Source organism: Scyliorhinus torazame, chromosome 3 (assembly GCF_047496885.1).
Source record: "Scyliorhinus torazame isolate Kashiwa2021f chromosome 3, sScyTor2.1, whole genome shotgun sequence".
NCBI lineage: Eukaryota > Metazoa > Chordata > Chondrichthyes > Carcharhiniformes > Scyliorhinidae > Scyliorhinus > Scyliorhinus torazame.
In genome coordinates this window covers 253,646,175-253,668,359 of record NC_092709.1, presented here as the reverse complement: position 1 = coordinate 253,668,359, position 22,185 = coordinate 253,646,175, and the positions used below count along the sequence as shown (strand labels likewise).

Sequence of the window (22,185 nt, the reverse complement as noted above, 5' to 3'; positions counted from 1 at the left end):
CCCCTTCTGAATCTCTGCTTTTACACAGCCAAGAACACTTGGCTGCACAACCACAGAAGCCCAAGGATGAAACAAGAGAAAAACCACATTCCCAGCTACCAACTCAGACATTGGCTGGATTCTCTGTTTTGGGACTATGTCCCCATGCCGTCCTAACAACTGCAGCCTTTGACGCCAGAAAAACTGACATGAAAGAGCCACATATTCATAGCCCTGCAGCGTGCTAGCAGTAAACCATCGTAAAACTAGCAGCTTTGCTGCAGATACGGACGCCCGCACTTCCGGCTCAGAGACCGGGCAGGCGCATGTGCCATGCTCCATGGCGGCCACAGACCTCGGAGCTGGACCTTAAACATAGTGCCCCCGATCGGCTGTGCGCCCAACGCGGAACGCCCGCCCCAAAATTGCCCAGTCCCCTATAAGGCCCCCCCGCTCCCTTCCCCCCCCCGCCCTCTAATCGATCCACCCCCGACCAGGGCGGCCGCGGACTGAGTCCGCAACTGCCACGCTAGAATCCTGACTGGCAGGGCCATGTTAGATCCACGACTTTGTGACTTCAGCCGGTCGGGGGCGGAGAATGGCAGGCAGGCTTCCAGCAATGGCCGCAGGTAGGTGATATCCGGCGCGGCGTACTCTCCAAGTATGCTGCTTTTCGGGGCCCAGAGAATCGGGGAACTGCTGCCGGTCCCGATTCCATGTGGGGAAATGGATTTGCTGCCCCGGCGCCGGCCGCGATTTCGGCATCGGGGTGCAGAGAATCCAGTCCACTGACTCTGAACTTAACCTTGGAGGCTCACATTCAGTTGACAACATGGTAAGTCATTCAGGTATAACTGGGCCACAGCCAGGCCAGTGGTAAAGGATGGTTTGTTTACCAGTTTATCCTCGGGCGAGGTGCCAGAAAAGTTCTGCTGCAGAGGGTTCAGATGAGGATCTCGATGTGGTTGCAGATAAGAGACTGCTGAATAGACTTAAACACTGAAACATGGGTCTAATGGCTGGCCTACCAGACTGATGTCTATCACTGCCAAGGGGCATGAAGGAGTCCAGCTGAAGTTGGCAGAGGGCATAGCACAGATTTTGCCTCCTTTGCAGCCTTTGCTTCATATTCCTGCTGTACTGCAGTTCCGTCTGGCCCCATACTTGTTGCAGCCTTTGTGTGAACAGGTCACCTGTGAGGATGCAGCAACATTTTCTGGAAAATGCTCAAGGACACCTTCAATAACACTCCGGAATATCTTCAGAAACGTTTCAGTAGAAAACACTCCTTAAATTTACATACTTGCAACCAGGGTCCCTGTGAATAACACTGCAACGCCCATCTTGCTGCTGCTTATTTTCATTTCTAAACAACATGGGCATTGCCAAGACCAACATTGCCCAGTTTTGGTTTATTGGCATCAAATTAAAATAGCAGGGCATTGCTGCTTCCATGCGTTCAAGCAGCTGCAGGGGAAGGAGCTGTATGCGCCCATATCAGGGAAAAACGGCACACACATTGCAAAGGTAGCAACCCATGGCACTGCCTGCCCATGGGAAGGCAGATAAATCTGTGTGGCGCTACATGAATAAATTTCTTGCCAATGAACGGAAAATCTGTTTGGCTATGTTTTTCGCTGATTAGTTTTCTATAGCTTCTTTACTCAGAGAGTTGTTGGGGTTTGGAATGCACTGCCTGGGAGAGTGGTGGAGGCAGATTCCATAGGAGGTTTCAAAAAGAGCTGGATACAGATTAAAAAAGGATCAATTTGGGGAGTGACGGAGATAGGGCTGGAGAATGGGACTAGCTGGCTAGCTCTTTTGGGAGCCTGTGCAGACACGATGGGCCAAATAGCTTCATTCTGTGCTGCTAGTAACAAAACAAACAAAGCCTTAACAGCAAAATCCTGGCAATTTGGATTTTGACTGCTTGCTTTGTGCTCCTTATTTGTTTAACATGTGTGCATCATGCTGCTTGTGCAGATTGTACTGAAAGCAATGTTTAAAATAATTTCCATCTTTCATTGAGCCTGTAATGATTCATTTAAACATTAAAACCTTGATTTCTCATCAAGAAAAATGAGCACCGCATCAATGTTTTCAAGAGTTTAAAGCTGATCTATTTGAAGTGACCCGAAGCTAACCATTGCTCAGATGATAAGGTAACAGAAAGAAGTGCTATTTATAAATTTGACGCTAGTTGATGTGGTGGGCGTTAGATCTGTGCTGAATTCAGCCTGTGGTCTCGAGAAACCTTCTCCAACGAAAATGCAACAGTGATTGGATTGGATTGGATTGGATTTGTTTATTGTCACATGTACCGAGGTACAGTGAAAAGTATTTTTCTGCGAGCAGCTCAACAGATCATTAAGTACATGAGAAGAAAAGGGAAGAAAAGAAAATACATAATAGGGCAACACAACATATACAATGTAACTACATAAGCACTGGCATCGGATGAAGCATTCAGGGTGTAGTGTTAATGAAGTCAGTCCAAAAGAGGGTCATTTCGGAGTCTGGTAACAGTGGGGAAGAAGCTGTTTTTGAGTCTGTTCGTGCGTGTTCTCAGACTTCTGTATCACCTGCCCGATGGAAGAAGTTGGAAGAGTGAGTAAGCCGGGTGGGAGGGATCTTTGATTATACTGCCCGCTTTCCCCTGGCAGCGGGAGGTGTAGATGGAGCCAATGGATGGGAGGCAGGTTTGTGTGATGGACTGGGCGGTATTCACGACTCTCTGAAGTTTCTTGCGGTGCTGGGCTGAGCAGTTGCCATACCAGGCTGTGATGCAGCCCGATAGGATGCTTTCTATGGTGCATCTGTAAAAGTTGGTAAGAGTCAATGTGGACATGCCGAATTTCCTTAGTTTCCTGAGGAAGTATAGGCGCTGTTGTGCTTTCTTGGTGGTAGCGTCGACATGGGTGGACCCTGACAGATTTTTGGAGATGTGCACCCCTATGAATTTGAAACTGCTAACCATCTCCACCTCGGCCCCGTTGATGCTGACAGGGGTGTGTACAGTACTTTGCTTCCTGAAGTCAATTACCAGCTCTTTAGTTTTGCTGGCATTGAGGGAGAGATTGTTGTCGCTACACCACTCCACTAGGTTCTCTATCTCCCTCCTGTATTCGGACTCATCGTTATTCAAGATCCGGCCCACTATGGTCGTATCGTCAGCAAACTTGTAGATGGAGTTGGAACCAAGTTTTGCCACGCAGTTGTGTGTGTACAGGGAGTAGAGTAGGGGGCTAAGTACGCAGCCTTGTGGGGCACCGGTGTTGAGGACTATTGTGGAGGAGATGTTGTTGTTCATTCTTACTGATTGTGGTCTGTTGGTCAGAAAATCGAGGATCCAGTTGCAGAGTGGGGAGCCAAGTCCTAGGTTTTGGAGCTTTGATATGAGCTTGGCTGGGATTATGGTGTTGAAGGCGGAGCTGTAGTCAATAAATAGGAGTCTAATGCAGGAGTCCTTGTTTTCGAGATGCTCTCGGGATGAGTGTAGGGCCAGGGAAATGGTGTCTGATGTGGACCGGTTGCAGCGGTATGCGAATTGCAGTGGATCAAGGCGTTCTGGGAGCATGGAGGTGATGCGCTTCATGATCAACCTCTCGAAGCACTTAATTACGACTGAAGTCAGGGCCACCGGACGGTAGTCATAGAGGCACGTTGCCTGGTTCTTCTTTGGTACCGGTATGATGGCGGCTTTCTTGAAGCAGTTGGGGACCTCGGAGTGTAGTAGGGACAGGTTAAAGATGGCCATGAATACCACTGCTAGCTGGTCCACGCAGGCTCTGGGTGCACGACCAGTGATCCCGTCTGGGCCCGTCGCCTTCCGAGGGTTCACTTTCAGGAAGGCCAATCTGACTTCGGAAGCTGTGATGGTGGGTATGGGTGAATTATGGGCTGCTGGGGCACTCGCCAGCGGATTGTTGGTTACTTGCTCGAACCGAGCATAGAATGCATTGAGTTCCAGCTAATATATCAATTGCAAGAAAATTCTTATTGAACAGATACTCTCTGAAAGAGCTAACTGAATCACCAGTAAATTAACTCCAGATCTGCAAATGAGCTAACTGCTCTCAGGTCACATTAACTTTTCCCAGGAGATAACTGTCACTGAAAGTTCATTAACAAGGTCCTAACGAGCAACTGTACAATTACTGTTAAAAGAAACTTGAGTGCCCCAGTGCTACTACTGATGCCAGTTTGAACTTAATGGTAGATATTATTGAAGGTGCTAGTCACCCCTATAAGTAGTGTAAGGATTTGGTGTGTTTCAGAAACTAGGAAAGGGCCATCAAAAAGCTGATAAAAAGGGGAAAAGTAGAATATACGAGCAAATTAGCCAAGAATATAAAACAGACTGGGAGAGCTTTTACAAGTATATGAAAAAGAAGAGAGTAGCTGGAGTAAACATTGGTCCCTTAGAAGCAGAGAGAGGAGAAATTAGAATGGGGAATGAATCAGACATTGAACAAATATTCTGTGTCTATCTTCACAGTGGCATGGTGGCACAGGGCAGCATGGTGGCACAGTGGTTAGAACTTCTGCTTCACAGTGCCAGGGACCTGGGTTCAATTCTGGCCTTGGGTGACTCTCTGTGTGGAGTTTTCACATTCTCCCTGTGTATGCATGGATATCCCCTGGGTGCTCTGGTTTCCTGCCCCAGACCAAAGATGTGCAAATTAGGTGGATTGGCCATACTAAATTGACCCTTAGTGTCTAAAGGTTAAGTGAGGTTATGTAGATAGGGCGGGGAATGAGCATGGGTAGGATACTGTTTTGGGTGGGCCGAAAGACCTCCTTCTGCATTGTAGAGACTCTGTGGATTCTATGAAAGACCAAAGTTGCATACCAGAAACAGAGTATAACCTACGTCATAATATCCGCATAATATGAGCTTCTTAAGTTGCAATGGTGGTGACTCATTGATGAGATCTTGAGGTTTCTGTGTTTAAACAGGATGACCTTCATTGGTAGGCTTTAACTAATTACTATTCCAAGTATGGTCTTGTATGGTGTTGCTCCCACCATGTAAGTTAGCTGTTTACAGAGTGTTCTTCGAGACTGTTCTCTGACCATGTGACTACATACATCACACTGTGGGCAGTGTCACTCTCCAGTCCCATATTAACCCTTGCTCTCCCAAGCGCTTTTACATTATAGTGTATCCAGTCACATATCATCACATCCCCCTTTCATTTTCAAAAGTTTTTTCTCCCTTCTAACAGAGAATACAATACAATGTTTACTTATTATCACAACATCGCACAATCTTAATTTTTGACTCTTCTTCCACATCTCGGTCTGTCAGGAAGAAGAAATGGTAGTAGAACTTTGTGTTTCTGCTTCTACGTTCACGCAATAAAGTTTCTTCTCTCTAAAGGATGTTGTCATCTGAGGAGAGGTTTTCATGCCTTTTTCTTCTTTAAATCATCTTTCAAAGATTTGACTGTATCCTTCACTGCTTTAGTTTGCCCAGCCAAAAGCTTCCTTTTCCTCAGTTACTTTTTTAAGTTCTTGCTTTATAACTAAGAGCTCAATCTTGATGGACAATACCTCAGTTTCCAAATACTTTGCTGGATAAGTTGATGTTTGGTTCTTCGAAATTCCAGCATTTAAATTCAGCACATTATTTTATCATATTGGTACTTGTGTTATTCCATTAGTGTGACCATTTCAGCAATTTTGTACTGGCATTGCTGCTTCAGTTGTCAATTTCAATGTTTTGCATGGGACCAATTGCGTTCCACGTGGCGATGGATTTAGATTGGATTTTTGGATTTTGTTTATTGTCACGTGTACCGAGGTACAGTGAAAAATATTTTTCTGCGAGCAGCTCAACAGATCATTAAGTACATGAAAATAAAAGGAAATAATAGAAAATGCATAATAGGGCAACACAAGGTACACAATGTGACTACATAACACCGGCATCGGGTGAAGCATTCAGGGGTGTAGTGTTAATGAGGTCAGTCCATATGAGGGTAATTTCGGAGTCTGGTAACAGTGGTGCTAGCCCATTTAGAGTTGCTGAATCGGTGCACCTGTTGCACCGTTTTTCCTATCGTAGAACAACATTGTTCCCACGCTGGGTCGCTCTAAAGATTGCTTTCGGGTGGCCCATCTTCTGCGTGCGCCGCTGTTCGCATTACACTTCTCTTTCCTGTTCTTTCTTTTCTGACCTCTGCGAGGCCCTTTAGCTTTGGAGGATTTCTTCCCCCGCGTCAGCAGTAAGTCTGTGATACTTTCCACCATCCCACACCGCCACTTAGTCTCAAAATTGGAGAATCCAGCCCCCTATTTACATCTACCCTATCATGCTCTGTAGGTATTTTGGAAGTTTCAATCAGATTGCAGCAATGTGCTTTTGAGGGATAGCAGATGCCATCACTGGAAGGGAAGAGTGTCATGTGATCCAGTTTGAGTCTCACTTTGGCGTGTGTGCCGAACACAGGACACACAGCTCGGCTGCTGATATCATCAAGCGTTCTACCTTTGTATAAATATTCTCATGCAACTTGCCTCACTAAATGAACCCACAACGTGTTTTCCAATCTCTTATTAGTGATTGGTGCCTTTATATCATTATAATCTTTATGGGTTTTATATCATTATAAAACAAAACAGGGATCACCGCTCATTCTTCAAAAATATGGAGAATACCCGCCCAGTCTCCTTAATCTTTTCCCAAAAGACAATTCACGCATCCCAAGAATTGGCCTGGTGAACCTCTGTTGAGCTTCCTCTTTGGCAAGTATATCCTTCCTTCAATATTCACTTTGGTCATAAGATTAGAAAATGTACACAATACTCCAGGTGAGGTCTCACCAAGGCTCCATAAAATTGCAGCAAGACATCTTTATTCCTGTACTCAAATCCCTTGTGATGAGGGTTAACATACCATTTGCCTTCCCAATATCTTGCTGCACATGCATGCCATCTTTTAATGACTCATGAATAAGGATTCCTAAGTGCCTTTTGGCAATTTGCAACAATTTACGAAATAATCTACCTGTCTGTTTTTTCATACTTTCATACAATCCTACATTACAGAAGGAGGCCATTTGACCCATCTAGTCTGATGCCCATCTATCTTTCCAAAAGAGCACCCTAGGCCCATGCCCCCACCCTATCCCCTTAACCCCACCTAACCTTTTGGACACTAGGGGACAATTTAGTACGGCCAATCCACCACTAGTCACTGCCACTCTGAAAAGGACCCGATTATTCCCACTCTCTGCTTCCTGTCTGCCAACCAGTTCTCTAGCACATTGTGATGAACGGCTATTGTATTACTGTACCCTTATCATCATGTAAGGTGATGTCCCCTTAAAGACCGGGCTTCGAACCCTGGGGGGCTCCGCCTCCGGCTCCGCCCACCTGGGAGTCGTATATAAGGAGCCGCCTTGCAGGCGGCACCCAGTAAGCACCCGTCTCGGCACCAGGCTAGTTCTTAGCTTATTAAAGCCTTCTTTACCATTTTACTCTCTAGCGTCGTTATTGAGGGTACAACAACTTAGTAAGCTAAACTACATCAGGATGGACGCAGGCCTAAAACCAAAGAAGCTCAATCTGGAAACACGGACACCGGAAGCAACGGAAATTTTTAAATACTGGCTCCGATACTTAGGGGCTGTTTAGCACAGGGCTAAATCACTGGCTTTGAAAGCAGACCAAGGCAGGCCAGCAGCACGGTTCAATTCCCGTAACAGCCTCCCAGAACAGGCGCCGGAGTGTGGCGACTAGGGGCTTTTCACAGTAACTTCATTGAAGCCTACTTGTGACAATAAGCGATTTTCATTTCATTTCATTTCATTTGAGGCCTACCTGGACTCCTCAGAGACTCCCATCCTGGGGACACGCAAGCTGTGCCTACTCCATGCCCGGGTGAGTCACAGAATCTCCGCCATGCTCAAAAAGGTGACTACCTACGAAGAGGCGGTCGAGATACTACGCAAGCGGTTTGTCAAACCCATCAGCGAGGTACATGCCCAGCATCTGCTCTCTACCTGCCGGCAGCGCTCGGGGGAAATGCTAGACGAATTCGTAGAAAAACTCACCGCACTCGCCAGGGACTGTGACCATCAGGATGTGACGGGGGAAATCCATATGAACCTGCACATCAGAGACGCTTTCGTGTCCGGCATCCGCTCGACCTACATCTGGCAGCGGCTACTCAAAAACGGGGCAAAAGACCTCCAGGACACGCTAACGCTCACCTCCTCGCTGGAAGTGGCCCGACATAATTTAGGCACTTACCCCGCGGACCCTGCGAGCCCCTCTTGGACTTCCCCAGACTCAGCCATGTTACTGGCCTGCGCCGCGCGGCGACCCGTCCAGACCGGGGGCACACCGTGCTACTTCTGTGGGCAGGGCCAGCACCATGCCTACGCTGACCAGCCCGCTCCGCCATCTGCAGCATCTGCGGGAAGAAGGGGCATTTTGCGAGGGTCTGCCTGGCCAGGCCCAAAAACCTGAAACACAAATCACAGCAGGCCCGAAAATCAGGCTCACAGACCCGCAGGCCTCACAACGCGGCTGCGCATCGACCTGACACGCCCTTTCTGACGCGTCATCTGCCTCGTGCGAATCATGGGGGTAGCCATCTTGGCGGCGGCCATCTTCTCGACCCGACACGTGCGACCGACAGCAGCGGCCATTTTAAGAATCCGAATCCTGGACCTGCATCATAGAGTTCTGCAGGTGTTTTGGTCGCATTTGGTCCAGGGTGATCGCTCCCAGTTGCGGGTAGTCTGAGTCTTACTGCAAGCTTCTCTAATTTCCTGTTTGATGCAATCCCCAACCTCACAACTGTTGTGTTAATCACCCTGGGGTAACACGGACTGCAACTAGATGCAGTTGTACTTGAAAGTAGACTCCAAACTTTGGTGTTGGTTCAATACGCTTTATTGAACTTGTTAAGCAGTGCACACAGTTCGCTGTGGGTTTAATACTCTACTAATCTAACCGTGCTTACTATCACTAACTAGACCGGATTAGCTCTGAGCCACGTGTAGAAGGTGCTAACTGATATATACACCCTGACTGTCACTCCAGTTGTCACCAGTGGAAAGAGGCAGAGTGTTGATGCCTCGTGTGTTTTATAGTGGGAGACCACCATCCAGTGTTCTGCCTGGTGATTGGTTGTGTTCTGTCCTGTGAGTTGATTGGCTGGACTGGGTGTCTGTCACTGCCTGTCTGTATCTCATTATGTGCATGAGTGCATATCATGACATCGCCCCTTTAAAAAAAAAATGTTGGTTGCTTGGAGCATAAGCGACTGTATTTACATGTAGAACTATTTACATTAAATGGAGAGTGGATGAATATATACATAAGAGGTGTCTAGCATGCAGCTACAGAACAAAATTTACAAGATAAATGTCTACATGTCCAATCTCTGGGGCTGGTGTCGGATCCTTGTCGACCGCCTGAGAGGTGGAGGTGGGGACGACGGCGCCTTGACAGGCAGGATTGCTGCCAGATTGGTGGCCTCGTGGTGCGAGGTGTCCGGAGGAGGCATAACAACATATGGAAAAGTAGGATCTGGTGGTGGGCAGGCAACTTTGCGCAGTGCCCTTCTGTTGCGCCTGACAGTAGAGCCACCAGCCATACGAACGACAAACGTCCTGGGAGCAGCCTGTCGAACAACAACAGCTGGAGCTGACCAGCCTCCATCAGGTAGCTTGATCTGAACAGCATCTTTCTGAGATAGCACAGGCAAATCGGTAGCATGAGCATCGTACGTCAGCTTTTGCTGGTTCCTGAGTTGCTGCACCTTTTGCAGCACTGGGAGGTGATCCAGGTCTGGTAAGTGTATGGCTGGAACAGTCGTCTGCAGGTCTCTATTCACGAGGAGTTGAGCCGGAGAAATACCGATGGACAGAGGGGTTGTCCTGTACGCCAACAGTGCAACGTTGAAGTCAGAAGCAGAGTCCGCAGCATTGCAGAGCAGTTGCTTCACTATATGGACCCCTTTCTCAACCTTCCTGTTGGACTGCGGGTAGTGTGGGCTTGAGGTAATGTGGTTGAATTGGTACGACTTGGTGAAATTGGACCATTCTTGGCTGTGGAAGCAGGGACCATTGTCACTCATGACAGTGAGTGGAATACCATGCCTGGCAAATGTCTCCTTGCAGGCTTTGATGTCTGTCCTTGATGTGAGGTCTGACAGCTTCACAACTTCCGGGTAATTTGAGAAGTAATCTATGATGAGCACATTGTCACGTCCATTGGCGTGAAAAAGTCGATTCCCATCTTGGACCATGGAGAGGTCACGATCTCGTGTTGCTGGAGTGTTTCTTTTGCCTGAGCAGGCTGGAAATGCTGTCAGGTCGCACAATTGAGGACCATGTTGGATATGTCCTGGCTGATTCCAGACCAATAGACAGCCTGCCGGGCCCCGCGCCTACACTTTTCGACACCTAGGTGTCCCTCGTGGATTTGTTTGAGCACTAAGCTCTGCAGACTGTGAGGAATAACAATACGGTCTAGCTTGAGGAGGATCCCCTCGACGACTATCAGGGCGTCCTTCACATTAAAGAACTGGGGGCATTGCCCTTTTTGCCAGCCATTTGCAAGGTGGTGCATTACACGCTGCAGAAGAGGGTCTTTGGCAGTCTCTTCACGAATGCTGATCACTCTTTCATCTGAGGCCGGGAGGTTGCTGGCACACAGCTGCACCTGTGCCTCAATCTGGCGGATTAAGTCAACCTGTTCACAGTGCGAGATGATGGAGTGTGACAGGGCATCCGCAATTATCAGCTCCTTGCCTGGTGTGTACACTAACTCAAAATCGTACCTTCGGAGTCGAAGGAGAATGCGCTGAAGACTGGGCATCATGTCATTCAAGTCATTTTGAATGATATGGACCAAGGGTCTGTGGTCAGTCTCCACTGTGAATGTAGGTAGACCGTAGACATAGTCATGGAACTTTGCAATGCCGGGTAGGAGGCCCAGGCACTCTTTTTTTTATTTGGGCGTACCGCTGTTCAGTAGGAGTCATGGTCCTTGATGCATAAGCAACTGGAGCCCAGGACGAGGAGTCATCCGTCTGGAGGAGCACCTCACCAATGCCGTCCTGGCTTGCGTCCGTGAAGATTTTTGTTTCTCTGTCCGGGTCAAAAAACGCGAGTACCAGAGCAGTGGTGAGCTTAGCTTTGAGCTCGAGCCACTCTGCTTGATGTGTGGGTAGCCATTGGAATGCACTGGACTTCTTCACCAGATGCCTGAGAGCCGTGATGTGTGAGGCCAAGTTGGGAATGAATTTTCCGAAGAAATTCACCATTCTGAGGAAGCGTAGTACCACCTTATGTCTTCCAGGGTCTTCATGGCGTTAATGGCCTTGACCTTGACTGAATCTGGTCGCACACCCTGCTGGGATATCTGGTCGCCCAAGAACTTGATGGTTGACATGCCAAAGGAGCACTTGGCCTTGTTCAACTTGAGGCCGGTTGCATGGACACGTCGAAAGACTTGTTTGAGACGAGATATGTGTTCCTCGGGAGTCGTGGACCATATGATTACATCATCTACGTAGACACACACACCCTCAATGCCCTCCATCATCTGCTCCATGACCTGTGGAAGACTTCAGAGGCTGAGACAATGCCGAACAGCATATGGTTATAACAGTACCTGCCAAATGGTATGTTGAACGTGCAGAGCTTCCTGCTGGACTCGTCCAGTTGTATCTGCCAGAAACCACGCGATGCATCGAGCTTCGTGAAGAATTTGGCATGTGCCATCTCACTGGTCAGTTTCTCCCGCTTCGGGATCGGGTAGTGTTCCCGCATTATATTCTGGTTAAGATCTTTGGGATCTATGCACATCCGCAACTCTCCTGAGAGCGTCTTCACACAGGCGATTGAGCTGACCCAGTCAGTCGGTTCCGTCACTTTGGAGATGATGCCCTGGTCTTGGAGGAGCCGGCACCTGGCGTGGTGCATGGATTACAGGCGTGGCATCAGGCCTGAGTAGGATCTTGTAGCAGTATGGCAGAGTGCCCATTCTATCAAACACATCCGGGTGTTGCGCCAGGATGTCATCAATGTCAGCCTGAAGATCCACATTGGAAGAAGACATGGCATGGACTCGCTGTACGAGGTTGAGTAGCTTGCATGCATGGGCATCGAGCAGGGATGCCTTATCAGGCTTGACGATTTTGAATCGCAGTGTGACATTGATGGTCTTGTTGGAGACGAATAGATGACAAGATCCGAGTGCAGTTATGGCATTGCCATTATAATCGAGGAGCTGACAGACTGGCGGAAGAATTTCGGGTTGCTTTTTAATGCGGTCAAAATCAGCTTGATAGATGAGATTGGCTGAAGCACCAGTGTCCAGCTTGAACTGGATGCTGCATTGGTTAACGTGTATGACAGCACGCCATTCATCTGCGGAATTCACATTGAGGATAGATAGGTGTCTTGCTGAATTTGAAGAGGCATACTCGCATGTAGTGATGATGCCCACACAATATGGGACTCCAGGCATTCTTCCTCTGGATCCGTAGTGCTACCAGGATCAGAATCCAGTAGACCTTGCTGTACACATCGAACACCCTTGCGTTGGAATTGGGAGCGCTGGCCCTTGACTGGTGGTGCAGACCTGCACAAGACTGCATAATGTCCAGGCTTCCCTCAAGTTAAACATCGCCTGCCTTTTGCAGGGCATTGCCGCTTTAAGTGGTCGGTGCCGCAGTTCGGGCACGTCATGGCGTTGATGTCGTTACGCTCCGTGCGTCATCGCACATGCGCAGTGCGGTCAGCCAACGTTCGCACCTGTGCAGTTCGTTTTTCGGCCGCTTCGTTCTCCCGTTCGTGTTGCGCATGCATGGGGCCCCAGGAAAAGTGCGCGAAATGGCTGCTTTCATCGATACTGAGGCGCTGCATCTGGGCGATGGCCTGTACACTCTCTGCCTCATGGGAGGCAAGTTTTTCGTATTCTGCCGATTTGAAACGGGAGTACCAATTTTGCGCATGCTCATGCACTATACACGTCCCGATTGCGACTGGCAGGGTCATGTGCTTAATTTTAAGGAGTTGCTCCCGCAAGGAATCGGAGTGCACCCCAAACACGATCTGATCCCTGATCATGGAATCATCGGTTGCACCCTAATTGCAGGACTGCGCTAATATCCGGAGATGAGTTAGAAAGGATTGGAACAGTTCATCCTTACCCTGAAGGCGTTGCTGGAAGATATATCGCCCAAAGGTCTCGTTTGTTTCGATTTCACAGTGACTGTCGAACTTCTCTAAAACGGTCTTGAATTTGGTCTTGTCCTGGCCATCGGTAAAATTAAGCGAGTTGAAAATCTGGATGGCTTGGTCCCCTGCAGTTGATAGGATTTTTCTGGCATCGGATGCATCCTCAAGGTCAGAAGCCTCAATGTAGAGAAGGAACCTTTGCTTGAAGACCCGCCAGTTGGCGCCGAGATTGCCGAAGATCCGTAGCTGTGGAGGGGCATTGATCTTCTCCATGCCGCTGGAAGGCACTTGCTGGTCATCACGGAATGACTCGAGGTAAACCACTTGGAGATAGTAGGCTACTGGTACCATGTCGTGTTAATCTCCCTGGGGTAACACGGACTGCAACTGGATTCAGGTGTACTTAAAAGTAGACTCCAAACTTTGGTGTTGGTTCAATACGCTTTATTGAACTTGTTAAGCAGTACACACAGTTCGCTGTGGGTTTGACACTACTAATCTAAGCGTGCTTACTATAACTAACTAGACCAGATTAGCTCTGAGCCACGTGAGAAGGTGCTAACTGATATATACACCCTGACTGTTACTCCAGTTGTCACCAGTGGAAAGAGGCAGAGTGTTGGTGCCTCATGTGTTTTATAGTGGGAGACCACATTCTAGTATTCTACCTGGTGATTGGTTGTGTTCTGCCTGTGTGTTGATTGACTGTACTGGGTGTCTGTCACTGCCTGTCTGTATCTCATTATGTGCATGAGTACATATCATGACAACAACTACTATTTGGTGGTCTGTACACAACTCCCACTAACACATTTTGCCCTTCGGTGTTCCGCAGCTCCACCCATAATGTCAGGTTAATGTCCTTCCTTACTATTGCGTTAATTTCCTCTTTAGCCAGCAATGCTACCCCACTTCCCTTTCCTTTCCTGCTATCTTTCCTGAATATTGAATACACCTGGATGTTGAGTTCCCGTCCTTGGTCACCCTGGAGCCAGGTCTCCGTAATACCAATTCCATCACATCCGTTAATGATTGTCAGCGCAGTTAATTCATCAACCTTTTTGCAAATGCTCCTCGCATTGAGACAAAGAGCCTTCAGGCTTTTTTTTTTGACATTTATTGCCCTTTTAGAACCTATGGCGTTGGTACCAATGTGGACCACAGCATATGGCTGTTCCCCTTTCCAGGAAGGTTGCCCTGAAGCTGCTCCATGACAGCCAAGACCCTGGCACCCAGGAGGCAACATACCATCCTGTAGTCATGTTGATGGCTGAAGAAATGCCTGTCTGACCCCTAACTCATGGATTCTCCATCGATATTGCTCTTCCACTCTTCCTACTTCTTGAATACGGTCTCCATATTAACATAATAATATATTTACATTGGAGGCCGAATAACAAAGGTTCACTCGATTAATCCCTAGGGTGAGAGGGTTGTCCTATGATGAGATACTGAGGAAATTGGGCATGTATAACATTTGTGGGTTCATTCACATAGTACTACAGTAATATGATCTGAAGTCAAATCTAGGCAAAATAAAGGATAAGATTTTGCAGTGGCAATCATGACAAAACTGTCAGCATTCACCATCTTCACTCCACTGAAACTGCCAGTAAAGCCAAGAATCTACAAATGTGCAAAATAACATGAAAATCCAAAAGTGTTTTCAGTGTCTACGCTTTTTCAGAGTGTGCCTTATTGAGGCCCCTGCCCCTAATTTCTAAGTGTTGGGTTTTTACAACCGAATAACTCCAGTACTATATATTCAAAACTTTAACCTTATTATTTAAAAAACAGTTTACCTGCTTAACTAAAAATATGGCAGCCACAAAACACCTGGCCACACTTGGATTAGCTTTTTGTCTGGGCGATGTCACAAGAACAAAGTAAATCCTTGCCCAGCTTCTGGAATCTCACACCTCATTGTATAAACCACTTGTAATCACAAAAGACGAGGAGACTGGCACATCAGAACTCATTATGCCTAAGAGCTGCCAGAAGACTCATATAACACCTCGGACTGTCTAGATTCACTTTAAAGGAAACTACAGGGATGTCATTTGCATCTGATAAGCTCACCTTGCTAGCAAGAGTCAGTAGGTCTGCCAAGCCAATGGCTTCCCAAAGACTAGCTCCTCAGCATAGATGATACCTCTTTCAATCACTAATAACGGGGACATTATCAATCCTGGACTCAAAGTCATTTCCAAACACCGGATAAACATCCCTTTTGAAATCATTGTGGAGATGGAAGGTCAGATGACTCAAGTGACCATTTTGAACTCCCTATGTGTCTTTGAGAACTGAGAAATAGTCAATCTGTTTTAACATCTAACTGGTGAACCACCAAGAAGCAAGCCCCACCAGTGGCAGAACAACAGCCCATACATCAAACCCTGTCTCTGCTGGAAGAGTTTGTACCATCGTCTACAGAACTGACTCAGTCCCTGCATACCTACTTCATCTTGCAGTCAGCACCAACTGAAAATTGAATACTGCAACTTTGGTCTTCAGCCAGCTGAATTTGAACATCTACATCAAAGGACACCTCTGACCTTGGACTGTGGGAGTCACATAAACTATTATTAATTTATGTAGTTTTTGTACAATAAAGCTCCTTTCTCTATTCCCCCTTTTCCTATTTGTGAGTGTGTGTGTTTGGAATGGGATGCTGTGAACACTCCTTCCCCTGAGTTTTGACGTGGAAAATATGCTAGCCTTCTGAGTTAATCTTAACTCAAGTTTGCTGTGGATTATTAGTAAATTGGAACACAAGAACTATGGTATCGGGAAAATATGCCACAGCTTATTCTTAAAAACACTTTTTGCTTGTGGGACAGGTGTTGAAAGAAAATCAATGAGGGTTGTCTGTCTCTCTCCTGTCGACTACACTAATCTGTGAATTAGTACAAACCTCCAATTTTATGCTGTTATTCTCACTGCAAAATCTCTTTAAAAATGTGTACTGTTTTGAAGAGCTGTAACTGGATTTTCTGTCTGTGAGAATACTTCAATGTGATTGGCTGTTTATCTTTCCTAATGCTATTACTGACAGACACATGGAGATGAACTTGAATTGACACCAAATGAAACTGCCATTGGGAAATTAGAAATCCAGGTCACAGATCTTTGAGATCAGTGGCAAGCACCATTGTTTTATTTCTGTTTGCAAAGTCCAGCCCAAACTTACCAAAGTAAGGATTAATCTTAAGGAGGAAACTGCTTTATTCAGAGTTTTGGGAGTTTTCATAGATTATACAGATATCCTAAGAATCATGTGGAGCATGCATCAAATAAACATAATTTATATATCTGCAGATTTTCTAAATATACATCGACATAAAGTATTTGCAAACTGATAATAAAGATAAAAGGAGCCATAAATGCTAAACAAAAACTTCAATGAAACAGAATATGCTGGAAGTGCAAATCTGGTAAGTCATCAAATATGTTTTAAATGAAGTGTATCTTCAGAACCCATTTTTTAGTTTTGCTTCTTGTTAATTGATGATGCAGTAGATCAATCATTCATTCTGCATTAATATTGTCATAATAGATTGTTAGCTCTAAAGATAAATGCTATCATGTTATACACTTGTCATCGAAAGTACAAAAGGAAAATGTAGGCACATATTAAAAGAGGAGGAATACACAAGGTGAGGGAAGAACTGCAGAACAGTGATGGTTCTTGAATTATTCCAGCACAGAGCCAAGTCAAGCACCAAGGGTCATAAGGTCAACTTTGGCCTGAATTTTACAGGCCTGCCGAAACAGGCTTGCTTTTATGGGGGGACCATAAAATTGGGTGCCATATCAACAGCACTATTCATGGCATTTACCTGTCCTCACTGGAATTTTACCAACTGCACCGAAGGCGTCCGGTGACTTGTTTGTCATTGGGCTAATTGAGGCCCTTAGGTGTTCAGATAAGGGCCTCCTATAGCAACCATTAGAATTTTACCTGGCAAGCCTTAGGACTATGCTGGGACTATTCTTGATCAGTCCCCCATGCTTATGGGAGGACTCTCTCCCCCACATATGTGTCAATCTTCATCCCACATTCCCCACATGCTACCATGCCTCCCAACCCTCGGCCAGCCTGGCCCCAGTCACATGCCATACCCATATTATATCCCAGCTACAATGCTGAACGCCTTCCTCTAAGCCTTGCTGCAGTCTCATCAGTGGCCACCATTCCTGCTAGTGCTGCTGGGACATGAGAGCTGTCAGTCCTCAGATTGTCCAGCAGCTCTGGGTGATGGGATTTCATCTTGGTAAGAGCCAGATGTCCCTCTTCACAACAATTGAAAGGCCGTTTAATTTTTAAAAAATCATTCTTGGGATAGCGATGTTGCTGGCTGGACCAGCATTTATTGCTCATCCCCAGTTGCCCTTGAGAAGGCAGTGGTGAACTGCCTTCCTGAACTGCTGCAATTCATGAAAGCAAACCCACAGTGCTGTTAGGGAGTGAGTAATTCAGAAAGGTGAGTGGCTTGGATGGGAACCCCAATGGCTGAGGTTTGAGCAAACCAAGTGGAGGTGGGCTTGTCCCTGACTTTTCCAAATGCGAGTGTAAAATTTAGCCCCATATTTAGTTGTGTTCAGCAAATTTATATTTGTTACATTGTGTATCAAATCATCCCACTGTGATAGAGATAAATTAATTAATTTGCTGAAGCAAGAAGCTTATGTTAAACTTCTATTTGCATGTTTTCAGTATTACTGGCTCTGCAGCATATTAGAAATTGATATATTTATGTGCACTATCCACATCAGAACTACATTTTAACTGTGTGTCAAACAGGAAAGGTAAACTCATGGCATATATGGTTAGTGTGAAGTATTTATTAGGAGATGCAATGTCATGGGGAAAAGCATTAGCATATACATGTTTCAAATTTGTTTGACTTTTATATCTCTAATGCAAGTTACAAATAAAACTGTTAAATATTTGAGTTTTCTGTCAAACGTTTAACTTGACAGCTGTTATGAAATGTACCTGTCACCAAATGAGATAATACAACTGCAAGCAACCTCTCATACATAATAAGGTCAGAAGTGGCAATGATTGCTCAATGTTCAACACCATTCGTGACTCCTTAGATACTGAAGCAGTCCATGTCCAAATGCAACAAGACCTGGACAATCTCCTGGCTGACAAAGGGGAAGTAACATTTATGCCACACGTGTGCCAGGCCATGTCCAAGAGAGAATATAACCGTCATATTCAATAGCATCACCATTTCTGAATCCCACATAATCAACATCCTGGGTGTTAACAATGACTAGAAACTGAACTGAACAAGATATGTGAATACAAGAGCAGGTCAGAGGCCAGGAATCCTGCAGGAGGTAACTCCCTTCCCGACTCCACAAAGCCTGTCCACAATCTACAAAGCACAAATCAGGAGTGTGATAAAATAAAAGCAAATTACTGTGGATGCTGGAATCTGAAACCAAAGAGAGAATGCTGGAAAATCTCAGCAGGTCTGGCAGCATTTGTAGGGAGAGAAAAGAGCTAACGTTTCGAGTTCAGATGATCCTTTGTCAAAGCTGGGGTCATCTGGACTCGAAATGTTAGCTCTTTTCTCTCCCCAGTGTGATAGAATACCATTGCCTGGATAATTGCAGCTCCAACAACACTCATGAAGCTCAACACCATCCAGCCAAAGCAGCCCACTGGATTGGCAGCCCTTCCACAAACATTCACTCCCTCCACCACCGACTTACCTGTCCACAAGATGCATTCTGGTAACTCGCCAAGGCTTCTTAGGCAGCACCTTCCAAACCCATGACTGTTACCATCTAGAAGGACAACGGCAGGAGATACATGGCAACACCACTACCTGGAATTTCACCTCCAAGTCACTCACCATCCTGACTTTGAAATATATCACCATTCCTTCACTACCGCTGGGTGAAAATCTTGGAACTCACTCCCTGGAACTGATGGAGTCCAGCAGCTCAAGAAGGCAAACCACCACGTTCTCAAGGGCAATTAGGGATAGGGAATGAATGTTGGCATAGCCAGCGAAGCCCATGTCCCTACAATGAATTTAAAAACCCATACTTCTACAAGTAAAAAGATCTGAAGACATTTCAAATCCTGGAGGACGAGTGTTCAAAATAACTCAAGAGTACAGGGAAAAACATGAAAGAGGGGCAGCGCAGTGGTTAGCATTGCTGCCTCACGGTGCCGAGGTCGCAGGTTCGATCCCGGCTCTGGGTCACTGTCCTTGTGGACTTTGCACATTCTCTCCGTGTTTGCGTGGGTTTCGCCCCTGCAACCCAAAGATGTGCAGGTTAGGTGGATTGGCCACGCTAAATTGCCCCTTAATTGGAAAAAATGAATTGGATATTCTAAATTTATTAAAAGAAACATGAAAGACATTTCCAGCATAGTTTTTGAGATTATGGACAAAATTCTCCGTTTAGGAGACAAAGGGTGGGATTCACACGTGGCCAACGTGCGATCAGGCGGAGAATAGCTCCCGATGCCAAAATCGGAACAAGGCAGTTAGCAAGCATTCCTGGCTGTACTCCGAAATTTATTCTCTGCATGGCGGGGAAATGAAGACATGTTCGCATGATGAATATTCCCTTGCCCATCCAAATCAAACAGGCTACATGGTGACTCTGAGTTGTACTTCAGCTCTACCCCCCACATGCCCCCCCAAACCTCAGACTCACCCCACTGTACCCCTGTCCCCATCAATGAGTGGCGCCCAGAAGCCTCTATCCTTGTCACCTATTCCTATCAACAGGGGGACCGGTGGCTGCCGCAACCCGTGTCAGCGATAGGCTCTCTGGCCCTGGACCTATTTTCCCAGTAGGGTCTACTATGGGTGTCCTCATTGGGTGGGCCGTGTGTTATCCTGCCAGCAAGGTGGCATCTGGTCATGCAGTGGACATGGTCATCATGTGCACCAATCGCCTCCATCCTTAGAGGCTTGCGTATGGACAGATCCTACAGATGGAAGTGATGTTGCTCTCTTTATTTGGTTCTAAATATGGCGGTCAATATGGTCGCCTTCCTTAATCCTAATTATGTTTGCTTTAGAGTCGCCAGGTATCTCTCGATACCGCCACAAGGTTCAAACCCGAATACTGATCAAAGAGCCGATACACCAGTTAGTTAGTTCAAAGGCAATACTATTTATTTACACACACAGTAATATCTACTCATGCACAAAGTACTACAAACTAAATTATCTCGAACGCTAATGCCTGTACTTAGCTTCGGGTGCCAACACAGTCTGAGGAACAATGGCCGTTGTTCGGATCTGAGGTGCTGGGGTCGAAGGGGGGTACAAGAGAACAGCTAAGGTCGTCCGTCTGGTAGCGAGCGTTGACCTTGGACTTACTTGCTTCTGGTGTAGCTGGTGGAAGGGTCTCTCCACTTTGAGAGCCGATTCCAAGAAAGCGATTCTCTCTCGGGGCCTTCTTCTTATACCCAAAGGGGCTTCACGCGCTTTTGTGCAAGCATTGAACTTGGCCCCAATTAATTGGGCCGTATCTTGATCACTCGTATTGATCTTGACCAATAAAGGGGTGGGTGCCCTGATGGCTGGGCGGGTCCTATGTGGCCGTTGGCCTTGCTTTGTTTACGCTTTCGGTTTGGGGAACTGGAGCCGTGATGTCTGGAGCTAGATCGGTTGCTTCAGTGTCTTTTCTTTGTTCCCGGAGATGGGCCATCAATATGCCAATAGACCTACAGTTTCAGTCTTGTCTGGGAGCTGCGGTTCCAATATGCATACAGGCTCTGTGCCTGCCTGCTTTCTTAGCCTTGTCCATAGTTCCCTACAGTCTTTGCAAGCATCCATTTTGTATTGTGGAATTGCCCATCCCAGATGGCTAGAGTGAGGCAGGGAAGTGTGCGTCTGCTGGGAGTGTAGCTGCAGTGTGATGTGCGTTCTGGCTGTGATGCATTGGTTGTGACAACCTGTCCGGGGGCAGGATGGATTGGAGCAGGGGGGCAGTGGGCAAGTAGGGCTTGTAGACAGCTTGTGGTCTTGCAGAGTGGGCTAGCATTTAGTGTAACTTTTGAATCCATGGAACTGTCACCAAGTCGCTCCCCTCTATTCCCCCGGCCCTGGCAGTTAACCCTCAGCAAGCGCTACAATTTTTTAAGTTTTAAAACTTTATGTACCTTCTCTCTTCCCCTCAGCAGCCATATCACCCAGTCCCTGTTTGTAAATATCTGTAGTAATTTATGCCCGCATGACCTTTGCCTGAAAGGGGCGGAGGCCTGGAGCATAGTGGGTCCAATGTGTTAAATACATTTAAATGCATGCAAACACTGGTTTTGCATGCCAGAAGCACGAGGCGCAAACTTCATTATCGCCAGCAACGAGGGTCCGGAGCATGCCGCCCGAATCGGCACCGGGTGCGGACCTCAATTTTGGCCAGACACCCGGTTTTCCGCCCGATTGCGGTTTGCATCTGCGGCATCCAGAGGCAGAGAATTTCAGACTCCAGTCATAGAATCCTTGAAGAGAATCACACTTTTGACGATGTCAGATACCAATAGAATCAGGTTATTCTGCGATTTCACCCTCTCTCCGTGTTCAAGTAGTCCAGATACTCAATAAGAGGGCTTCCAGCACACACAGTGCTGGACCACATGATGGGGGCAAAAAATTCAGGAAATAGGATCAGATTTATAATAAGAAAATATGATATTGGGCAGTGGAAAGTATTAGAATGGAAAATTAATTAATACAGATGGAGATCAAAAACATTGGACAGGATTCTCCGTAGCCCGACACCGGAATCGTGATCGGGTGAAAATGGATGCCCACGCCAGAATTGGGGCCAGTCCATCATGCTCCGCCCCCTCTAAAATGACATAATTGTGATGCGCACCGTTGGAACATCATCGGCCGGCCCACCCGCGATTCTCCGCCCCCCCAATGGGCCGAGGTCCCGACAGCGCGGGACACATATCGGCCCGACCGTGCGGGAACGCGGCGTGCCAGCTGTGGATAGTGTCCAGCGG

General features: G+C 46.8%; 1 long non-coding RNA gene across 3 annotated transcripts in view; it reads left to right on the top strand.

Moving 5' to 3' along the window:
- The first annotated feature begins 337 nt into the window (after positions 1–337).
- Positions 338–22,185, top strand: part of LOC140409593 (uncharacterized) — a 64,314-nt gene continuing 42,466 nt past the window's right edge. The window contains exons 1-2 of one of the 3 annotated variants that reach the window (XR_011940414.1): positions 338–608; positions 16,506–16,621. This is a non-coding gene — a long non-coding RNA (uncharacterized lncRNA). The remainder of the gene's footprint in view (positions 609–16,505; positions 16,622–22,185) is intronic. The other 2 variants (XR_011940415.1, XR_011940413.1) reach the window with 2 other exon arrangements.